The following is a 23300-nucleotide window of genomic DNA, read 5'->3' as shown; positions in this document are numbered from 1 at the left end:
ACATGGAAAGTAATATGGAAGTCACAAAGTCCCATGGCAAATGTGTTCTCTTCTAACTCTCTGCCTCTCAGAGATCAGTCATCTTCACAGTGACACATTAGGTGAGCGAGCCCACGCAACAAAGATATATACTTTAACATCCTTGTCTGAGCCATGTAATTTGAATGCGGGGTTTAATTCAAGGAGAAATGTGATCTTATGTAGAAAGTACAGAGCTAGAGAAACTGGAAATGGCATCCTCCATACAGACACGTACACCGCATTGCCTCATAAGAATGTAAGGAAAGCCTTGCTGGATCAGACCAGTGGCCCATCTAATCCAGCATCCTGTCTCACACAGTGGTCAACCCGTTACTCCTTACCAGGGGTGGAATTCTAGCCGGAGCTCCTTTGAATATTAGACCACACCCCCTGATGTAGCCAATCCTCCAAGAGCTCACAAGGCTCTTTTTTGTAAGCTCCTGGAGGATTGGCTACATCAGGGGTGTGTGGCCTAATATGCAAAGGAGCTCCTGCTAGAATTCCAGGGCTCTTTTCTGTAAGCTCCTGGAGGATTGGCTACATCAGGGGTGTGTGGCCTAATGTGCAAAGGAGCTCCTGCTAGAATTCCAAGGCTCTTCTTTGTAAGCTCTTGGGGGATTGGCTACATCAGAGATGTGTGGCATAATATGCAAAGGAGCTCCTGTTAGAATTCCAAGGCTCTTTTTTGTAAGCTCTTGGAGGACTGGCTACATCAGGGCTAATATGCAAAAGAGCTCCTGCTAGAATTCCACCCCTCAATCAATCAATCAATCATTTTATTTATTTATTTATATCAATCAATTGCTCCTTGCAACATCAGTGCACGGGGCTGGGGGCCCTATTGAATTCTACTCCCTCTGTAGTGGGAGCTAGAGTTGGTCTGGCCTCCCTGGCCTCCTCTCTCAAGTTTATGGAGATCCTAGCCAGGTTTAGGGCATGCCCAATGGCCTACCTCTTCCCAGAAGTCCTACGAGTATGTGGCCTGTGAGGGGCCAATAGTGCCTTCCAAGCAAATTCTCCCTCGTTATGCCCCCTTTCCAAACCTCGGCATGGAGCTTCAAAACAGCTGATTTTCAGGCCGCTGGATGTCAAATGGCTGCCTAACCGGGTTGCAGACGTGCTACTATTTATAAGATACTCCTGTAACTCCAGTGAGCTTGGTGGATTCCAGCCTTGATCATGTGATGGGACTGAGAAGGGTGGCTTGGTGTTGTCTTTACCCATCTTGGCATTGGGTAGTCCTCACTAAAGAAGAGGAGGTAGAATAGGGCAATATTTTATTTATTTATTTATTCGGGATTTGTATCCCGCCCTTCCCAGGAGTGGCTCAGGGCGGCTTCCAACAATAACAATATCCAACCTCCACCCTTCTCTGTCTGAGGCCAAGCAAAGGAATTTCAGCCAAACTCGGCCCTGGGGCATGATGGCTGGAGCCTGGGTTCCTACACCCAACAACCATTTGTTTGGGAGGAGAAGACAGACATAGATGCTCAGAAAGTTCTGACTGTATCATTCTGTTGAAATGAACAGAGAAGTAGTGGTGGGTTAGTGTTGCCAGCCTCCAGGTTAGGACTGGAGATCTCCCAGATTTGCAACTGATCTCCAGACTACATAATTCACTTATTTAAAATATTTGTTCCACTTCTCATATGAACATAAGAGAAGCCATGTTGGATCAGGCCAATGGCCCATCCAGACCAATAGTCTGTGTCACATATGAACATAAGAGAAGCCATGTTGGATCAGGCCAATGGCCCATCCAGTCCAACACTCTGTGTCACATAAGAGAAGCCATGTTGGATCAGCCCAATGGCCCATCCAGTCCAACACTCTGTGTCACACGGTGGCCCAAAACCAGGTGCCATCAGGAGGTCCACCAGCAGGTCCAGACTACCAAAGCCTGTCCACTGTAGGCTCCTCAAGCACAAAAATACAGAGCATCACTGCCCCACACAGAGTGTTCCATCTACACTTTTTTTCCTTCCTCCTAGGGGGAAAAAAGGCTGTTTAGGAAGGTGGAGTACATGACATTATACTCTACCAAGGTCCCTCCCCACCCTAAACCTGGCTCTTCCAGGCTCCACCCTCAAAGTTCCAGATATTTCTAGACCCAGAGTTGGCAACCCATTTTGTGGGTATATGGGGCACTTACAGGGATCTGGCTTGGGTCCATTCCCCATCTCTATGGTTGCCAGTTTACCCCTGGCCACCAGCAAGGAGAAGAGGGCATGGTTGCCATCTCAGGCAGGGAAGCTCCTAAGGATTTAGGATTGGAGCCTGGGTTGGGGAGGGACCTCAGTGGGGTACAGATAGAGTCCACCCTCCAAAGCATCCATTTTCTCCAGGAGATCTCTGTTGTTTGGAGATGAGCTATAGTTCCAGGAGATCCTCAGGCCCCACTTGCAGGTTGGTATGCCCACCTCTGAATCTGGGGTGTGCACGCTGTATCCATACTCAATCACAGAACATGTATCTTGAGTAGCAAGTTTACACATTGCATTTGCCTGGGAAAACATAATTTCAATTATTGTCTAACTACCTAAGGCAGGCTGTGATAATACACCTAATGGCAAAAAACCCCCACTCGAAAATTAATTGAATAGTGATGATTTTGAGAAACAAAGTGTCTTATTTGTCACTGGGAACTACTACATTTCAAAATGAGTTCTGCATTTGCTTTCTTTTTTAAACCCTTGGAAGTCTATTTTTAAACATTTCCTCATTAATTTTCAATTTGTGCTGTGCATTGTGAAGGAGCATTTTAAATCATTTGGGATGGCTCGTAATAGATTTAGCTCTTGTGTCCCAATATTCCTTTTATTATAATAAAATGAATAGGCACGCAAATGGGAAACACACATGCACGTACATACACGAATAAACAACTTGCTAATTGTAAAACCTTTTAAAAGCTAATGGTATTCAGTCGGAGAGTGGGAGAGAGAGAGAGAGAGAGAGAGAAATGTTATAGATAACACATAAGCTGTGAAAGGAAGTAATCCAAGCTGGGAAACAAAACAAAAATAAGAGAATGCATGTGTTGCGTTATATATCTGGTTCCTAATTCAGAGTGTTTCTGCTTGGGGCAGAGGGTTGGGGAGAAGGAAATGCAACTTGTGTTTCAGTTTAGGCTAATTTAAATTGATATGTTTTTAAAAATACTGTTTTACATGCATAGTTTATGGAAAAAAGGAAAGTGAGTTTCACAGTATGCGATGCTTTGTGACTTCAGTACACCCAGGGCTTTTTTCTTTTTGAGCAGGAACGCACAGGAACACAATTCCGGCTGGCTTGGTGTCAGGAGATGTGGCCTGATATGCAAATGAATTCCTGCTGGACTTTTTTTACAAAAAATGTCCTGTGTGAAAATGGTTACATCAGGGGGTGTGGCCTGATATGCAAATGAGTTCCTGCTGGGGTTTTTATTAAAAAAAAGTCTTGTGTGAAACAATGGTGGTGTCAGGGGGTGTGGCCTGATACGCAAATTAGTTCCTGCTGGGCTTTTTCTACAAAAAGCCCGATGTGAAACAATGGTGACGTCAGGGGTGTGTGGCCTGATATGCAAATGAGTTCCTGCTGGGCTTTTTCTTTTAAAAAGCATTGTGTGAAACAATGGTGACGTCAGGGGGGTGTGGCCTGATGTGCAAATGTGTTCCTGCTGGGCTTTTTCTAAAAAAAAGCCCTGTGTGAAACAATGGTGACGTCAGGGGATGTGGCCTGATGTGCAAATGAGTTCCTGCTGGGCTTTTTCGACAAAAAAGCCCTGTGTGAAACAATGGTGATGTCAGGGGTGTGGCCTAATATGCAAATGAGTCCCTGCTGGGCTTTTTCTACAAGAAAGCCCTGAGTACACCCAACATTTTCTGAATTGTGCCCAGTCCCATCTAACTATCTCATGATTCTTTTCTCCGTAGAAGTGTTTTTGGACTGATTGTCCCAGGAGCATATTTATGAACCTTGTTATTTGGGGATGGCTCACTTGTGGGATTTTCTGGAGTAAGCCCAGACCCCAGAAACAACTGGGGATGTATGTCAGACTTGTCATGGGATCCTTACTGGGGGTGGGGGGGAAGATCTTGGGCTGAAAGATACTGCTGTAGGAGATGTAGCCCTTAACCAACTGAGTTTTGGGATATTATTTTTTGCATCTCAGGGCTGCTTTCCCTGATTTCCTGTATAGCGGAAAGGATGAATAAAGCACATGGGTTGAAAATTCTTCAGTAGTCTCATCAGAAGAGGAGGTTTCCATGGTTTCCATTATGTCCACAGCCATGTACACTTCAGAAGCCCCTGGGGATAGGATTGCCAAGTCCCCACTGGCTGCCAGCGGGGAACGTTTTGTGTGTGCGGGCAGCGTGCACGGCATGATGACGTCACTCAGAAGTGACGTCATCATGCTGGGCACATTGCACCGGGCGCTCTAGCAATTCAGGGGGAACTCTGTGGTTTCACGCAGGGATGCTCTAGCAGGTTTTTTTTGGGGGGGGGCACACTTCTGGGTGATGTCACCATGCGTATCTTTTTGGGGGTGGGGATCCCCTGGTGGCCCGCTCCGTGCCAGCAGGTTGGGGCCCCTGAAACCAGGGAAATCCCCACCCCCAGCAGGAGCTTGGGAAGCCTACCTGAGGAAGAGCTGCATCTCTTCTCTACCAACAAGCTCCTGGTTCAAGTTCCATGCGAACCAGCAGAGAAGGAAACTCCTGAGTAGACCAGTCCACCTCCTGCATCTCCGTAGTCTTTTTGTGGGCAATGGAGAAGGCAGAGGGCCAGAGCTGAATCCTGATCAGCAAGGCAGAGGAGTGCCTACATGGCAGCTTGGACTTCCCACACTAGCCTGTGTTGGATGGAAGAGTCAGGTGTGTAGATCTTCCTGGGACAATGAAGCTGCGCAGTCTTGGTGCTTGAGAGGGCAGCAATGGGAGGGCTTTTAGAGCTCCTGATGGCAACTGGCTTTTGGCCACTGTGTGACACGGAGTGTTGGATTGGGTGGGCCACTGGCCTGATCCAACATGGCTTCTCTTACGTTCTTATGGTTTTTTGCAGGGCAACGATCCTAGCAAAAGTTTTTAAAGCAAACAAAAAACAGCAGCGACTTATTTAGTTTTTTGGGGGGGTTCAAACTACTTGATTTCATCAGGTTAACAGGGACAGTGACCTTATGAAAGAATTCCAAAGGGAGATTATAAAGCGATCAGAAAGAGAGACTGCTGAAGAGCAGCCGATAAAGTAGCTCAAGATAATGTCTCTTCCTGCATTGAATCGAGACCCAGGTTTCCTGTCTCATTGCCCGTGCTGATTTCTCCACACCTACTACTGGTTCTGCATGTCACAGCTAATCCAATCACGCCTGCTGTTGTCATTCACCCAAGGCCTGTGCGTGGCAGTTGGCGAGGTAGGTGGCCGCCTCGGGTGCCACCTCACCCACAGGGTGCCTTTAGGCGCCCTTTCACATTTCTCCGTTGCTTTCAGCTTCCGCGGTAGCAGACCCCGGAAGCTGAGAGCGGTGGAACTGCGCTCCAGTTTGTGCTCTCCTCCAAGCTCGGCTTCCTAGTCAGGCTCAGAGGAGAGCAATAACATAAGTTATTGAGGAATACTCAGCATGGGTTCTGTAAGGGAAGATCTTACCTCACTAACCTGTTACATTTCTTTGAGGGGGTGAACAAACATGTGGACAAAGGGGACCCAATAGATGTTGTTTACCTTGACTACCAGAAAGCTTTTGATAAAGTTCCTCATCAAAGGCTCCTTAGAAAGCTCAAGAGTCATGGAGTAAAAGGACAGGTCCTCTCGTGAATCAAAAACTGGCTAATTAATAGGAAGCAGAGAGTGAGTATAAATGGGCAGTCTTCACAGTGGAGGACGGTAAGCAGGGCTCAGTACTGGGTCCCATGCTCTTTAACTTGTTCATAAATGATTTGTAGTTGGGAGTGAGCAGTGAAGTGGCCAAGTTTGCGGATGACACTAAATTGTTCAGGGTGGTGAGAACCAGAGAGGATTGTGAGGCATTCCAAAGGGATCTGTTGAGGCTGGGTGAGTGGGCGTCAACGTGGCAGATGAGGTTCAGTGTGGCCAAGTGCAAAGTAATGCACATTGGGGCCAAGAATCCCAGCTACAAATACAAGTTGATGGGGTGTGAACTGGCAGAGATTGACCAAGAGAGAGATCTCGGGGTCGTGGTAGATAACTCACTGAATATGTCAAGACAGTGTGCGATTGCAATAAAAAAGGCCAACACCATGCTGGGAATTATTAGGAAGGGAACTGAAAACAAATCAGCCAGTATCATAATGCCCCTGTATAAATCGATGGTGCGGTCTCATTTGGAGTACTGTTTACAAGTCTGGTCACCACACCTCAAAAAGGATATTGTAGCATTGGAAAAAGTGCAGAAAAGGGCAACTAGAATGATTAAAGGTTTGGAACACTATCCCTATGAAGAAAGGTTAAAACGCTTGGGGCTCTTTAGCTTGGAGAAACGTCGACTGCGGGGTGACATGATAGAGGTTTACAAGATTATGCATGGGATGGAGAAAGTAGAGAAAGAAGTCCTTTTCTCCCTTTCTCACAATACAAGAACTCGTGGGCATTCCATGAAATTGCTGAGCTGTCAGGTTAAAATGGATAAAAAGAAGTACTTCTTCACCCAAAGGGTGATTAACATGTGGAATTCACTGCCACAAGAGGTGGCGGCGGCTACAAGCATAGCCAGCTTTAAGAGGGGACTGGATAAAAATATTAGCCACAGTATGTATATATATATGTCTGTGTGTATATATGTATGTATGTATGTGTGTATGTGTATTTGTATATATATGTGTATGTGTACACACACACACACATATATTGGTCACTGTGTGACACAGAGTGTTGGACTGGATGGGCCATTGGCCTGATCAAACATGGCTTCTCTTATGTTCTTATGTGACACAGAGTGTTGGACTGGATGGGCCATTGGCCTGATCCATCATGGCTTCTCTTATGTTCTTCTGTGACACAGAGTGTTGGACTGGATGGACCATTGGCCTGATCCAACATGGCTTCTCTTATGTTCTTCTGTGACACAGAGTGTTGGACTGGATGGGCCATTGGCCTGATCCAACATGGCTTCTCTTATGTTCTTATGAGACACAGAGTGTTGGACTGGAGGGGCCACTGGCTGATCCAACATGGCTTCTCTTATGTTCTTATGTGACACAGAGTGTTGGACTGGAGGGGCCACTGGCCTGATCCAACATGGCTTCTCTTATGTTCTTATGAGACACAGAGTGTTGGACTGGAGGGGCCACTGGCCTGATCCAACATGGCTTCTCTTATGTTCTTATGTGACACAGAATGTTGGACTGGAGGGGCCACTGGCCTGATCCAACATGGCTTCTCTTATGTTCTTATGTGACACAGAGTGTTGGACTGGAGGGGCCACTGGCCTGATCCAACATGGCTTCTCTTATGTTCTTATGAGACACAGAGTGTTGGACTGGAGGGGCCACTGGCTGATCCAACATGGCTTCTCTTATGTTCTTATGTGACACAGAGTGTTGGACTGGAGGGGCCACTGGCTGATCCAACATGGCTTCTCTTATGTTCTTATGAGACACAGAGTGTTGGACTGGAGGGGCCACTGGCCTGATCCAACATGGCTTCTCTTATGTTCTTATGAGACACAGAGTGTTGGACTGGAGGGGCCACTGGCCTGATCCAACATGGCTTCTCTTATGTTCTTATGTGACACAGAATGTTGGACTGGATGGGCCATTGACCTGATCCAACATGGCTTCTCTTCTGTTCTTATGCTGCTGTCATTTGGCATCTGAAATCACTCTGCTCTCCCTGAGATGGAAAGAAGCGAGCCATGACTCACAAAAGCTCCTCCCCTGCCACAAATTTTGCAAGTCTCTAAGGTGCTCCTGGACTCTGGTTCTTTATTACTGCTGCAGACAGACTTGCACAGCTACCCATCTTGATCTCTGACCTGTAAATGTAGATTGATAAAGGCAGATAATCGAGACAGCAAATGATTGTCAAGCTTTGCAACCTTAAGTCTGTTGGCTTCAGTTGGAGCTATGTAGGCACACTTTGGCACAGGACTACAGGCTAAATTTGATATATTAATACGAAGTGGGGGAAAAAAATTATCCAGTACAACAGTTCTTAATGACATCTTCATGGAGCACAGGAACCAGTGAATTTTCACATTCAGCCATTTATGCCAAACAAGGTTAAGATGGCTGAAAGACAGACTGTAATGTGCTATCAAGAAATTAAAGTCTCAAGCACTCTCTAAAATAACCGTTTTTTTTAGTCCTCAGCACAGTGCCCATTAACAGTGAAGCTTTTATTTAATCATAGAGCAATAACTAAGTATGCCTGCTTGTAATTGCTCACAGCAGTGGTTTCACTGAGGTTGTAGCTATTTTGTAATTCCGCAGCTGTCTCTTCCGTTAGCAAAAAAGACAAAGTTTCTTCATGCTTTGGAATAGTTTATATAATCCACTCCCATTATTATCACTTCATTTATTTAATCGGCTGCTAAATATACTAATTAGGTCTGTGAGCAGTGCCTGGTTCGTGCTGCAGCTTTTCTTTTCTTTTTTTAAAAAAAAGAGAGATACAAAGAAAAATCAGAACTGGTCTCTTTGCTTGCCTAAACACTTGCAGTTAATTAGCAATATAGCGTATAGACTTTGATATGCTTTGCAATAGCATTGTGTTCAGCCGCTCGACTGACATTCAAGATTTTGCTGACACCAAATAAATAAATTTGTATTTAGCTAAAATGACCTTTACGTTGGTAAATCATCACTCTCGCCGTGTTGATGGGGTGGCTGGTGCTTAATACATCTCTTTTATATTACTGAGGTTCTAAGATAGGCCTAGGAATTGCCTTTTAAAAATCTCAGTTAAAAAAACCAAAACATTAACAAAATAACAATAATTTGTAAAAAAAAAGTACCATGAATTGCCTAACAAAGACACATCCAGAGACGTTAAAGCCCTGTTTTGCAATACCTACTATACCAGGGGTGGCCAAATTTACTTAATGTAAGAGCCACATAGAATAAATATCAGATGTTTGAGAGCCACAAGACACAGATGTTTGAAAGCAAGCAGGCAGGGAAGCAAGCAGGAAGGAAGGAAGGAAAATAGATGGAGGAGGGTAGGAGAGGTAGAAAGGAAGCAACTTTAAATGCATTTTCCAAGCCACCAGCTGGCTTGGTAGTATGATTTAAGAGTCAAATGTCTTCTCCAAGATGGGGCTGATGGGGCAGTGGGAGCTTTGAGAGGTGATGGGGCAGTGGGAGCTTTGAGAGCCACACAATATATGTGAAATACAGCTATAATATATGTGAACTATTATGTGAAGTTTCCTGCATTTGTGAATTTCCTGCATTGTGAGTTTCCTGTTTTTAGGAGCTATGGATTGGATTGTGACCATACAGTTAGATCCCAGGTTCCCTTCTTTTCAGTCTTCTATTATTGGGTCAAATACTTATCTGAGCAGCTGTCCCTCGCTCTAGTAGTGGAAAGCTGGAAGTTTTGCTGGGATGAATTCCTGACAAGGGTGTTGAACCCTTGACCCATGTGTGTACTGTGTGAACAGTCTGTTATGAGTTGTCACTCACTGGAAGTAGTACAGTGGGCTGTTGACTAATTTAAGACAGTCATTCTCTGTGTCATGCCTTGAATTCAGCAGGAGCTCACCGGAGCACAGCTCCTGAACCTTTCTGCCGGTTCCTCCTGTTCCCCCTCACCTACCTTGTCCATTGAATAGTAGGTGCAGCTGCATAACAATTCCTGGATTAGGAGAGCGGGCAGCCAGCCAGCCATGAGGGGCTTTGCCATGCTCCCAGCAGCCCTCATTAGCCCCTGGAGAAGCCCACACCACCTTCTCTCCACTTCTTATATGATTTGAGGCGGCGTGTGGCTTGCGGGTCTTTTGGCTGTGGGGGGGGGGGGATGGCCTAGGAAAGCCCCAGGTGAGTGAGGCCTGGTTGGGGTGGCTGGATCTCTAGCCAGCCCAAGCAGGCCTCACTCTCCTGGGGTTCTCCTTTCTTGCATTGGGTTGCTTTTGGCTGGTGGAGGGGTGGCATATGCTAATGAGTTATGCTAATGAGCGCCACCACCTATTTTTCTACAAAACGACCCCTGCTCTGGGTGATGCTAAATTCCTGTATGCCAGGTTTTAGGAGTGTGGGATCCAAGTACAATATGCTGTCTCCAAACACTCCTTGGGGGTCCAGCGGGAACGTTTGCGGAAAGACATTTAGACAGAAGTTTTTAAAACTGTATGATTGCGGATTTCCCCCCCCCCCTCCTTATGGCTGTAAAAAGATATATCGACCCTCCTGGAAAACCAGAGGAAGATTTAGGTAGTTCCTAATTGGCTGCCTCTCACAGCAGCAGTTGTCAAGGATCATAAACGTGAGGGCCTAGCCATATTGCTTGGTGCCACAGGTAAGTTTGAAACCAATTGTGGACCTGTCTGTCTTAATGACACTTTGCCTCGCTCTGGTCACTAGAGGATGTGAGAAAGCGGTGACTTAGTGCATTCCCTGCAGAAAACAGAGGGATTTGTGACACGAAGGAAACACATAATTGAAGGCGTGAGTAAAAAAGAAAGAAAAAGAAACTGAACTGCTTGCTGCAGCCCCAGCTAAATGGAGGTCTGTGGTTGGGGCTGTTGGCTCGGAAGCAAATTAATTCCCGCCTCTCCGTTTCCATGCCTGCATACTGCAGAAAGTCCATCTGTACCTGTTTGAAGAAATATGTGCCGTGAGCCAGGCGCTTCGTTTGTTCAAGCGACCCCGCACTTTAAAAAAGGCCACACATAATCTCTGTGGACACCTAGGCTTTCGGTGGGAAGGGCAATCACAGATTTCTGGAGTTGCGCTTGGCTGAATTTAGCAGGAGGGAAGATCCCTGAAAGAAATGTGCGGTGCACTGTGTGTTTTCTGCTTTCTCTGTCTTGATGCAAGAGGGAATGGTCTGCATGTGGATAAGGAAGCGTTTTAAGATGTAGTACATAGCAGGAGCTATGTAGGCTCCGTGGGGGATGGAAGCAGCCTAACAACTTTTCAGTTAATGTAAAGTGTGACGACTCTTTTGGCAGTGAACATTAAGGAAATGTTTAAATGTACAGACAAACACAATTATTTTTTTAAAAAAACTTAAAATACAAACATGCTTAAAATAGTAACACTCTTGCTGTCTTTGCTACCTGACACCTTCCAGACCTCCCTCCCCCTTAAAAGTTGGCTGCTTTAAATGGAGAGGTGGGGGATAGAAGGTTTGCCAGTTTCCAGGTGGGGTCTGGAGATATCCTACTTTTACAATGGATCTCCAGCTGGCAGAGATCAGCTCCCCTGGAGAAAATGGCTGCTCTGAAGGGTGGACTCTAGGGCATTGTATGCTGCTGAGGCCCTTCCCTCCCCAAATCCTTCCCTCTCCCAGATCTAGCCCTGAAGGCTCCAGGTATTTTCCAACACAGCCCTAGGGAATAGTGGGGTTTAATAATTTAATTTTAAAAATAAAACATCAAGAAAAAGCACAAAAATCATAGCAGAATAATAATATGCTCTGAGCCTAGGGGAAAAAAAAACATGAATAGGCTGGGCATTGCATGCTTTCCCTCCCCATCTACTCACAGTGGTAGTAGCTCTTCAGGAAGTATCCAGGCTTTTTTAGAGGGTAGTTTGAGATGGGGGAGGCTTGAAGTTCCCTTGAAGATAATAGGAGCCAAGAATGCCAATTGACTTGCATGGGCTCTATTGATATACACTGTAAAACGACAACAACAGCAAGAAGTTGCAAAGAAAACACAAAATGGATTTTCCATTAAGGTCTCTAGGGCCGGATAGACTAGTCTGAGAATGGAAAATCCATTCCACATTTTCTTTGCAACTTTTTTGTGTGTGTTGCAGTGTATTGCAAAGGAACCCAGAGGAGCTTCTGCCAGTGAAGAGGAGCTGGGAAGTTCTGCAGCCCTTCCCTCCGCTTCCTGCAGCTGGAGCTTGAGCTGGGAAGGGTGAGGACAGGCAGGGAAGTGGGCAGGGGGAGAAGAGAGCCACGGGATGGATTAAAGCCCTGGGTGGGCCGGCTCTGGCCTGCGGGCCAGAGGTTTGATATCCCTGGTTTAAACATTGTACCTGCATATTAAAACATTTGTTGTTTTTTTCTCTTCCAACCTTTTGTTTCCCAAAGGAAGACATTCTATTTATTTCTCCCTTTCCTTCGCAGACATTGCTTATGTGGTTTTCAAGCCATTTCATTCGAGGTGTTTATGTTTCTATAATTCAGAGGACAGCATGAAATTTCTGTTGCGATTGTAGAGATTAGGTTTTTGGGGAGATGTGGGGATTTTAAAATGTTAGTGAAGAGGCTGTTCCTTGGACATGCATGGAAGGGACACAAACTGTTAAACAGCAGAGGGTGGGATCTAAGAAGAAGAAGAAGATATTGGATTTCTATCCCGTCCTCCACTCCGAAGAGTCTCAGAGCGGCTCACAATCTCCTTTACCTTCCTCCCCCACAACAGACACCCTGTGAGGTGGGTGGGGCTGGAGAGGGCTCTCACGGCAGCTGCCCTTTCAAGGACAACTTCTGCCAGAGCTATGGCTGACCCAAGGCCATTCCAGCAGGTGCAAGTGGAGGAGTGGGGAATCAAACCCGGTTCTCCCAGATAAGAGTCCACACACTTTACCACTACACCAAACTGGCTCTCCATTATGTGGAATGGATTTTCCATTCCCAGACTAGTCTATCCGGCCCTAGAGACCTTAATGGAAAATCCATTTTGCGTTTTCTTTGCAACTTCTTGCTGTTGTTGTCGTTCTACAATGTATATCAAGAAACACAACTAGAAGAATACTTATGCATGGGTTATGCACGGGGATCTAGTTTGGTGCAGTAGTTAAGAGTGGTGAGCTCTAGTTTTAAAAGTTTTATTGGTTTCAGGGAATTGGGGATAGGAAATAGAAAGGGATAGGGAATAAGATTACAAATTAGTCTTAGTCTGCATAAAAATACTTTCAAAGAATTCGAGTCTACATCTGCAATACTTTCTTAAAATACATAAATTGTCACATTATTGTCTCTAAACTATGCATCATCAACGTTTTGATATTTTATATTATAAATCTTTTTGTTAAAATATCTGTTGAAATTGACAATTCCAAAAAAGGCAATCTTGTAATACAGAGTACAGGAAAAAGGAGATATAAATTCACACCAGAGTCTTGAGTGTCTAGCCAGGCATAAAATTTCATCTAATATTTTCTTGCTTCTTCCTTAGATTTCTCAGCCAACAGCTGGGATAAAAAGTCCAGCTCTGCTGTTTCCAGAATTTTTCCCACCAAGTCCATTCTCATGGGGAAAGAGTGGTGAACTCTAATCTGGAGAGCAGGGTTTGATTCCCCCCTCCTCCACATGCAGCTAGCTGGGCGATCTTGGGTCAGTTCCAGTTCTCTCTGAGCTGTTCTTTCAAGAGCAGTTCTCTCATCCCCAGCTATGCAATGTTCCCTCTAAGCGGCAGAGTCTTGTGAGCAAAAAATTCTACTTTGTGAGCTACTGGCATTAAAGTTGTGAGCGACTATATAGATTATTGCGCTCTGGGTCCATTTTTCCTGAGCGAAGACAAAAATGTGTGAGCTGGAGGCTAGAAATCTGTGAGCTAGCTCACACTAACTCAGCTTAGAGGGAACACTTCTCACAGGCTGTCTGTTGTGGGGAGAAGAAGGGAGAGGAGATTGTAAACCACTATAGAAGATAGAAGATGAAGATATTGGATTTATATCCCACCCTCCACTCCGAAGAGTCTCAGAGTGGCTCACAATCTCCTTTACCTTCCTCCCCCACCACAGACACCCTGTGAGGTAGATGAAGATATTGGATTTATATCCCGCCCTCCACTCCGAAGAATCTCAGAGGGGCTCACAATCTCCTTTACCTTCCTCCCCCCCCCCCAACAGACACCATGTGAGGTAGATGAAGATATTGGATTTATATCCCGCCCTCCACTCCGAAGAATCTCAGAGCGGCTCACGATCTCCTTTACCTTCCTCCCCCTCCAACAGACACCATGTGAGGTAGATGAAGATATTGGATTTATATCCCGCCCTCCACTCTGAAGAGCCTCAGAGCGGCTCACAATCTCCTTTACCTTCCTTCCCCACAACAGACACCCTGTGAGGTGGGTGGGGCTGAAAGGGCTCTCACAGCAGCTGCCCTTTCAAGGACAACCTCTGCCAGAGCTATGGCTGACCCAAGGCCATTCCAGCAGGTGCAAGTGGAGGAGTGGGGAATCAAACCCGGTTCTCCCAGATAAGAGTCCGCACACTTAACCACTACACCAAACTGGCTTCTCCTAAGACTTTGAGACTCTTTGAGACTCTTAAGTGAAGGGTTGGGTACAAATACTCCTCCTCCTCAGCATTACCTTAAGAGACTTCTCTCCTTTGCTGCTTAACTCAGCCTATCAGTAGGTTAAGTTTCAGAGGACAGCCCTGTTGGTTTGCACTAGAAGAGTTAGATTCAAGTCCAGTAGCACCTTAGAGACCAACAGCGTTTTGTGGATATGAGCTTTTGAGAGTTTGATGAAGGGAGCTTTGACTGGGCTCAAATCTAGTTATTCAATGGGATACATTTCGTTGCATAAAAGGAGTGTTTTAAAGTCCTAGAATAGGGTAATTGCTGCTTATTGGAGAGCCAGTTGGTGCAGTGCTTAAGTGCATGCACTCTTATGCGGGAGAACCGAGTTTGATTCTTCCCCTTGCACCTTCTGGAATTGCCTTGGGTCAGCCATCACTCTCGCAGGAGTTGTCCTTGAAAGGGCCGCTTCTGTGAGAGCCCTCTCAGCCCCACCCACATCACAGGGTGTCTATCTCCTGAGAGCCAGTTTGGTGTAGTGGTTAAGTGTTCAGACTCTTATCTGGGAGAACTGGGTTTGATTCCCTACTCCTCCAATTACAGCTGCTGGAAGGGCCTTGGGTCAGCCATTGCTCTCGCAGAGGTTGTCCTTGAAAGCGCAGCTTCTGTGAGAGCTCTCTCAGCCTCACCCATCTCATAGGGTGTCTATCTCCTGAGACCCAGTTTGGTGTAGTGGTTAAGTGTGCGAACTCTTATCTGGGAGAACCAGGTTAGATTCCCCACTCCTCCATTTGCAGCTGCTGGGATGGCCTTGGGTTAGCCATAGCTCTGGCAGAGGTTGTCCTTGAAAGGGCAGCTTCTGTGAGAGCTCTCTCAGCCCCACCCATCTCACAGGGTGTCTATCTCCTGAGAGTCAGTTTGGTGTAGTGGTTAAGTGTGTGGACTCTTATCTGGGAGAACTGAGTTTGATTCCCCACTCCTCCACTTGCAGCTGCTGGCATGGCCTTGGGTCAGCCATAGCTCTGGCAGAGGTTGTCCTTGAAAGGGCAGCTGCTGTGAGAGCACTCTCAGCCCCACCCACCTCACAGGGTGTCTGTTGTGGGAGAAGTATAGGAGAGTGTAAGTCATTCTGAGACTCTGATTCAGAGAGAAGGGCAGGGTATAATTCTGTGGTCTGAGAGCCAGTTTTGTGTAGTGGTTAAGTGTGCGGATTCTTATCTGGGAGAACCGGGTTTGATTCCCCACTCCTCCACTTGCAGCTGCTAGCATGGCCTTGGGTCAGCCATAGCTCTGGCAGAGGTTGTCCTTGAAAGGGCAGCTGCTGTGAGAGCGCTCTCAGCCCCACCCACCCCACAGGGTGTCTGTTGTGGGGGAGGAAGGGAAAGGAGATTGTGAGCCACTCTGAGACTCTTCGGAGTGGAGGGCGGGATATAAATCCAATATCTTCATTTACCTCACAGGGTGTCTGTTGTGGGGGAGGAAAGTAAAGGAGATTGTAAGCCGCTCCGAGTCTCTGATTCAGAACGAAGGGCGGGATATAAATCTGCCATTCTTCTTCTTCCCAGGTAGCAAGAGGGAATGACACACGGCTGTTCCTCCCGGTTCTTATCAATTCTCCCTCATCTGCAGGCTTCGTTTCTTTAAAAAGAAAATATTTCCAACCATCTTTTGTCTCACAGGGGGAAATATACTTTATATCATTCCAGGCAGGGTCATTTGTAAAATAATGATTGTGGGACCGGGTGGTGCTTTCAGTCTCTAGTATTGTGCCACCATTTTTCCTATCGCTTCATAGAAAAAATAGGTGACGGAACTCATTAGCATAACTCATCAGCACATGCTGCCGCCGCCCTGGTCAAAAGCAACCCGATGCAATAAAGGAGAGCCCCGGGCGAGTGAGGCCTGCTTGTGCTGGCTAGAGATCCAGCCAGCCCAAGCAGGCTTCGCTTGTCTGGGGCTTTTCTGGGCTGCCCCTCCCCAGTTAAAAGGCCCGCAAGCCACCGGCCGCTCAAAATCACATAAGAAGTGGAGAAAGTGTGGTGCAGGCTTCTCCGAGGGTTAATGAGGGCTGCTGGGGGCATGGCAAAGCCCCTGGTGGCTGACTGGCTGCCCGCTCTCCTCATCCAGGGATTGTTATGCAGCTGCACCTACTATTCTATGGACCAGGTAGGTGGGGGGGAGGAAGAAGAAGAAGAAGATATTGGATTTATATCCCGCCCTACACTCCGAAGAGTCTCAGAGCGGCTCACAATCTCCTTTACCTCCCCCCCCACAACAGACACCCTGTGAGGTAGATGAAGGTATTGGATTTATATCCCGGCCTCCACTCCGAAGAGTTTCAGAGCGACTCACAAGCTCCTTTCCCTTCCTCCCCCACAACAGACACCCTGTGAGGTAGATGAAGGTATTGGATTTATATCCCGCCCTCCACTCCGAAGAGTTTCAGAGTGGCTCACAATCTCCTTTACCTTCCTCCCCCATAACAGACACCCTGTGAGGTAGATGAAGATATTGGATTTATATCCCGCCCTCCACTCCGAAGAGTCTCAGAGCGACTCACAAGCTCCTTTCCCTTCCTCCCCCACAACAGACACCCTGTGAGGTGGGTGGGGCTGGAGAGGGCTCTCACAGCAGCTGCCCTTTCCAGCCCCACCCACCTCACAGGGTGTCTGTTGTGGGGGAGGAAGGTAAAGGAGATTGTAAAGGAGGAAGAGGGGGAACCCTCAGAAAGGTTCAGGAGCTGGGCTCCTGTGAGCTCCTGGACCTGAGGCCTGCCTCTTGGTTTAACTGAGCAGATGGGAAGCAGTTCCTGGATCTAAAAATCAGTTATATTTGGAACCCTGTCGTGATTACCACACCCTCCCCCCCCTTAATCCAGACTGGAGGAATCCATGACTTCCCCACCACCACCACCACACCTCAGACATTGCCAACTGCTCTCCTTTAGGACTGAGCATTAGATGTTTCCATCCTTCCACAGTAATGATGAAACCTGTCTCTCTTTCCCACTGAGTTGATTTTGATAGCAACAGCTCTTGTTTCAAGTCTTTCAGGCATTTGTTTTTGTTTTTTTTTAAAGCTAACCAATTAAATACTGCCAAGAAGAAACAATTGTGCAGGACAATTGGGGCAGGGAGATAAAATTGGATTTCAGGCTCCCATTAAGAAATGCTTGTTTCGTATTGGCTCCTTTCGGAGTGTTGCGTTTTGCAGCTTCGGTCTCTCGACCTGTTTATCCTAATTGAACCCAGCAGCCTGCATAGAAAGAAGATGTAAGAATGAAACGTGAGCACCCCAACGGAACATTTGTGACACCTTCCTGATTTGTGGCTGTACTGTAATCCTTAGAATGGTCTTACTGTGTGAGAAGAAAGCTTGGTTTTCCTTAATAGAGAAACCTTCAACCCACGCAAGGTCTTTCCTGTATTCTTATAACTATGGCAGGACTCTGGGCTCACACAAGGAATTAAAGGGAGTGTGTGTTTCAGGGCCAGAAATAGACCATCTGGTACCCTAGTGAGGGTTTAACTTCTGGCTCTCCTGCTGCACTGATAGCATCACCAAGTCACATGGGGTGTGCCCAATTTGATGCGCTCAGAAGACTGCCACCCTAGGCAGTCACCTAGAGTGCATAGAGGCAGGGCTGGATCTCTCTCTGTGTCTGTGTGCGTGAGAGAGAGAGAGAGACTAATTGAATAATTTCTTGAGAAGGATTACTTGAGAAGGGTTGGGGGGCAACAGTGGGAGGGTTTCTAGTGTCCTGGCCCCACTGGTGGACCTCCTGATGGTGCCTGGTTTTTTTGGCCACTGTGTGACACAGAGTGTTGGACTGGATGGGCCATTGGTCTGATCCAACAGGGCTTCTCTTATGTTCTTATGTGACACAGAGTGTTGGACTGGATGGGCCACTGGCCTGCTCCAACATGGCTTCTCTTATGTTCTTCTGTGACACAGAGTGTTGGACTGGATGGGCCATTGGCCTGATCCAACATGGCTTCTCTTATGTTCTTATGTGACACAGAGTGTTGGACTGGATGGGCCATTGGTCTGATCCAACATGGCTTCTCTGATGTTCTTCTGTGACACAGAGTGTTGGACTGGATGGGCCATTGGTCTGATCCAACATGGCTTCTCTTATGTTCTTATGTGACACAGAGTGTTGGACTGGATGGGCCATTGGCCTGATCCAACATGGCTTCTCTTATGTTCTTCTGTGACACAGAGTGTTGGACTGGATGGGCCATTGGCCTGATCCAACATGGCTTCTCTTATGTTCTTCTGTGACACAGAGTGTTGGACTGGATGGGCCACTGGCCTGCTCCAACATGGCTTCTCTTATGTTCTTCTGTGACACAGAGTGTTGGACTGGATGGGCCATTGGCCTGATCCAACATGGCTTCTCTTATGTTCTTATGTGACACAGAGTGTTGGACTGGATGGGCCATTGGTCTGATCCAACATGGCTTCTCTGATGTTCTTAAGATACACGCACACACTAAAGTAGTAAAGCAACATGGAGAAAAAAAAGAAAATTAGGTGCACATTTATACCAAAGCACTGTGATTATTAGTAAAGTCGTTAAAGGAACAAATCAAGGCACAGTCGAAAGGGAATTTTGTGCGGTTAGGAGCCCCCCCCCCCTGCCCAAACACACACACACTCATGCAAGCAGGCTTTGATTTGGAGAAGGAAACTTAGAGAAGCTAGAAGGAAGTGGTGTAGCAGTGGGAGTCAACCTCCTTTCCTCGTCATCGCTCGAAGAAGCACCAGTGTTGTGAGCACGATGGCATCACTCCCGAGGAACAGCAAAAACTGGCCTCTTGCTAACAGCAAAAACTAGGCACTAGTCTATCTGTGCAAAATCTAGCCGTTGTTTTAAAGCTGCCATAATGGTTTTAATCTCGAGAAGATTTCTAATTGGTGGTGGTGGTGGTTGTTCTGCATACAGTTGCTTTAAGAAAGCAACACCTTTGTTTTTTTGGGGGGTGGAAGTGACTCCAAAATGAGCTCCTTTCACATTTCCATAACCCCTCTGGCATAAGGAAATTCTGAGCTGAGATATGAGATGACTGCCCCCCCCCCCTGCTCTCAGCTACCTTTCCTCAGTATAACCTGCTGTAACTAACCCAAGTGGACGGAACAATCACATTCTGCCCAAGGCATCTTCCTCTCTTCATACATTTCCTGATTATCCACTTCTTCGCAGGTGATTCACCGCTGTGTGCTTAAACCTTTGAGGGGCATCAGGGCTAGAGAGACACAACTGCGGAGACACTGGAGGAGAGAGACAAAGGTGCTCACAGAGGCATGAGGAGGAAGGAGGGGGCTTTGGGCCTGGTGTCTGTCTCTGTGCTGTGTGCTGAATCAGGGATAGCAGAAAGAGCACCGCATATATTCTTAGGGAGCTGAGGCTGTTGCTTGGCTCTGTCAGAGTGCCACGTACTCTGCACGTCAACAGATTGCTTTGGCAGAAGCAGACTAAGAAATCTGTCAATGATACTACTCTTTTGCTTTGTCGGTCTCTTTTTCTTATTTCATTGGGCTTCCTTGTAGCTCGTGTGTGCAATCTCTCCCTACCCTGGTTGCTGTCACAGCACTATATTCATGTGTGTGCGTGCATGCGCAAATGCATGTATGTCCAAGAGCTCTTGGTTCTTTGCCCTGTTTCCTCCTCCTCCTCTTCCTCCTCCTCCTTCATTTTAAACCTTCTTTTTCCAGTTATCATCTTTGTGCCATGAACATGGTGAAACTGGAGGAGATCGTACCATAGCTAGGGTATGGTTCTCCACAGTCCTATCCAGTCAAGGTCTCAAGTTTGCGCAGTACTGGCTAGCTTACAAGCCTGCACCCAAGTTTGCAAACCATGACATTTCTAGCTCAAATTTCAGTAGGACCTGAGTACAGAATAGCTGTTGTCCAGCTACTGAAAACATTAGGGGTTTCACACACAGAACATATAAGGAGATTCAGGACGGAGAAAAGAAAGCACTTCTTCACACAGCACATAGTTAAATTGTGAAATAAGAACATAAGAGAAGGCATGTGGGATAAGGCCAATAGCCCATCCAGTCCAACACTCTGTGTCACATAAGAACATAAGAGAAGCCATGTTGAATCAGGCCAATAGCCCATCCAGTCCAACACTCTGTGTCACATAAGAACATAAGAGAAGCCATGTTGGATCAGGCCAATGGACCATCCAGTCCAACACTCTGTGTCACATAAGAACATAAGAGAAGCCATGTTGGATCAGGCCAATGGCCCCTCCAGTCCAACACTCTGTGTCACATAAGAACATAAGAGAAACCATGTTGGATTAGGCCAATGGCCCATCCAGTCCAACACTCTGTGTCACATAAGAACATAAGAGAAGCCATGTTGGATCAGGCCAATGGCCCATCCAGTCGAACACTCTGTGTCACATAAGAACATAAGAGAAACCATGTTGGATCAGGCCAATGGCGCATCCAGTCGAACACTCTGTGTCTCATAAGAACAAAAGAGAAGCCATGTTGGATCAGGCCAATGGCCCATCCAGTCCAACACTCTGTGTCACATAAGAACATAAGAGAAGCCATGTTGGATCAGGCCAGTAGCCCATCCAGTCCAACACTCTGTGTCACGTAAGAACATAAGAGAAGCCATGCTGGATCAGGCCAGTAGCCCATCCAGTCCAACACTCTGTGTCACACAGTGGCCAAAATATATATAATATATTTGCTGCTACTGGATGTGGTGATGGCCACCAACCTGGGAGGCTTTAAAAGTGGACAAGTTGATGGAGGACGGTGCTTTCAGTCACTAATAGTCATGATGGATGTCAACTCCTTTCAGTGCCAGAGGCAGTATGCCTGTTAACATCACTTGCTGGGGAGCACAAATGGGGGGATGCTGTTGCAGTACTTGCACTCGTGGGCTTCCTAGAGGCAGCTGTGTGAACAGAATGCTGGACTCAATGGGCCTTTGGTCTAATCCAGCATGGCTCTTACATTCTTAATTTTCATTCCATTATGAATTTGAGTGACATAAGCACATCCGCCAATCACAGATGCCACCGTGTACACATGATGTACCGTTGCAGCTACTGAGAGTGTGAAATGCAATAGAGGGAAGTCCGTGGGTTAGTGGCAGAGCCCAGTGGTGAGTTCCAGGGGTGGGATTCTAGCAGGAGTTCCTTTGCATATTAGGCGGCACACCCCTGATGTAGCCAATCCTCCAAGAGTTTACAAAAAAGAGCCTTCTAAGCTCTTGGAGGATTGGCTACATCAGGGGTGTGCGGCTTCATATGTAAAGGAGCTCCTGCTAGAATTCCACCCCTGGCGAGTTCTGTCCTTGATATTTAACATTAACAGATCTCAGAGGAAAACTTGGGTAAGACAGTGTCCCCCGCTTGAGATCCCAGAAAGATGCTTCCTGTCACTGTAGGCAATGCTGGGCCGAACCGACCAATGGCAAGCAGACTTACGCAGGATTTTCAGAAGTGTCAAGTGGTGCGTGCAGCAGATTTCTTCTCTGAAACTATGTTGGAAAGGTATATCATCAAGCTCCAAGGGAATGGTGGCCCTGGGTTTGCTCCTCAGTTTTATACCACTTGAACCATTATGGCTTTTCCCAAGGGTGCCCAGAGAAGAAGGTAGTTCTGTGCGGCTGTTGATGATATGGGAGAAAGTATCGCCGCTCCCCCGCACAGACTTCCGTGTTCTCCACGAAGATAAAACTCTTGGAAACTGATGTAATGTTCAGTTGCCAGAACGAGACTTGCTGGTGTGTGGTATTCTGAGAGATATTTGGAGAAACCTTATGACACAAAAAGTGGGAACAACGGTGTTCTCCTCGGAGTGTCGCAAAACAATTTTATCTAGGGCTGCATTCATTCCAGCTAGCTGTTTCCATTCCTACCGCCCTGAGAGGCATTCAGACCTCATAATACGTGGAGGCAACAGAACTGTAACGCAGAGTGAAACCTGCTTTCCGCACTTGAGGGAGAGATGAGTTGGTGAACCAGCAGAAGTAAAAACCGACCTTCTGATTGAGAAAGGGTAAGAAACTGAAGTACATTTTATGCTCCAAGAACAACTTAATGTTAATATTATACTGCTTCGTCTTGGACTTTGTTCCTTTGGTATTCGTTTCTGCATTGCATCCTTTGACAAAGGAATCTTTTATTCTTCAGCAAACTAAATGAGAAAAAAGAGAGGCCGATTCCCCACTAGCCTTGTCCCGGTCTCATGCTCTCCTCCATAGGGCTCCCGTCCGATTTTGCACAAGCTGCCCTGGGGCTGCAACTCTCTCCACCTCTTTCGCACAGCAAGCAAGACCCTCTAAGAACTGGTTTCTGCTTGCCGCGTGAAAGAGGCGGAGCGAGTTGCAGCCCTGGGGCAGCTTGTGCAAAATTGGACGGAAGCCCCACGGAGAAGAAGAAGAAGAAGAAGAAGAAGAAGAAGAAGAAGAAGAAGAAGAAGAAGAAGAAGAAGAAGAAGAAGAAGAAGAAGAAGAAGAAGATGATGATATTGGATTTATATCCCGCCCTCCACTCCGAAGAGTCTCAGAGCGGCTCACAATCTTTACCTTCCTCCCCCACAACAGACACCCTGTGAGGTAGATGAAGATACTGGATTTATATCCCGCCCTCCAATCCGAAGAGTCTCAGAGCGGCTCACAATCTCCTTTACCTTCCTCCCCCACAACAGACACCCTGTGAGGTAGATGAAGATATTGGATTTATATCCCGCCCTCCACTCCGAAGAGTCTCAGAGCGGCTCACAATCTCCTTTACCTTCCTCCCCCACAACAGCCACCCTGTGAGGTAGATGAAGATATTGGATTTATATCCCGCCCTCCACTCCGAAGAGTCTCAGAGCGGCTCACAATCTCCTTTACCTTCCTCCCCCACAACAGCCACCCTGTGAGGTAGATGA

General features: G+C 46.8%; 1 protein-coding gene across 3 annotated transcripts in view; it reads left to right on the top strand.

The window, feature by feature from the left end:
- The window catches only part of CTNNA2 (catenin alpha 2), a 1018631-nt gene that overhangs the window by 433524 nt on the left and 561807 nt on the right, over positions 1-23300 (top strand). The gene's annotated exons all lie outside the window — the stretch shown is intronic.

This window comes from Heteronotia binoei, chromosome 9, assembly GCF_032191835.1.
Source record: "Heteronotia binoei isolate CCM8104 ecotype False Entrance Well chromosome 9, APGP_CSIRO_Hbin_v1, whole genome shotgun sequence".
Lineage (NCBI taxonomy): Eukaryota > Metazoa > Chordata > Lepidosauria > Squamata > Gekkonidae > Heteronotia > Heteronotia binoei.
Note: the sequence above shows the minus strand (reverse complement) of the source record. Positions and strands in the feature narration are given on the sequence as shown.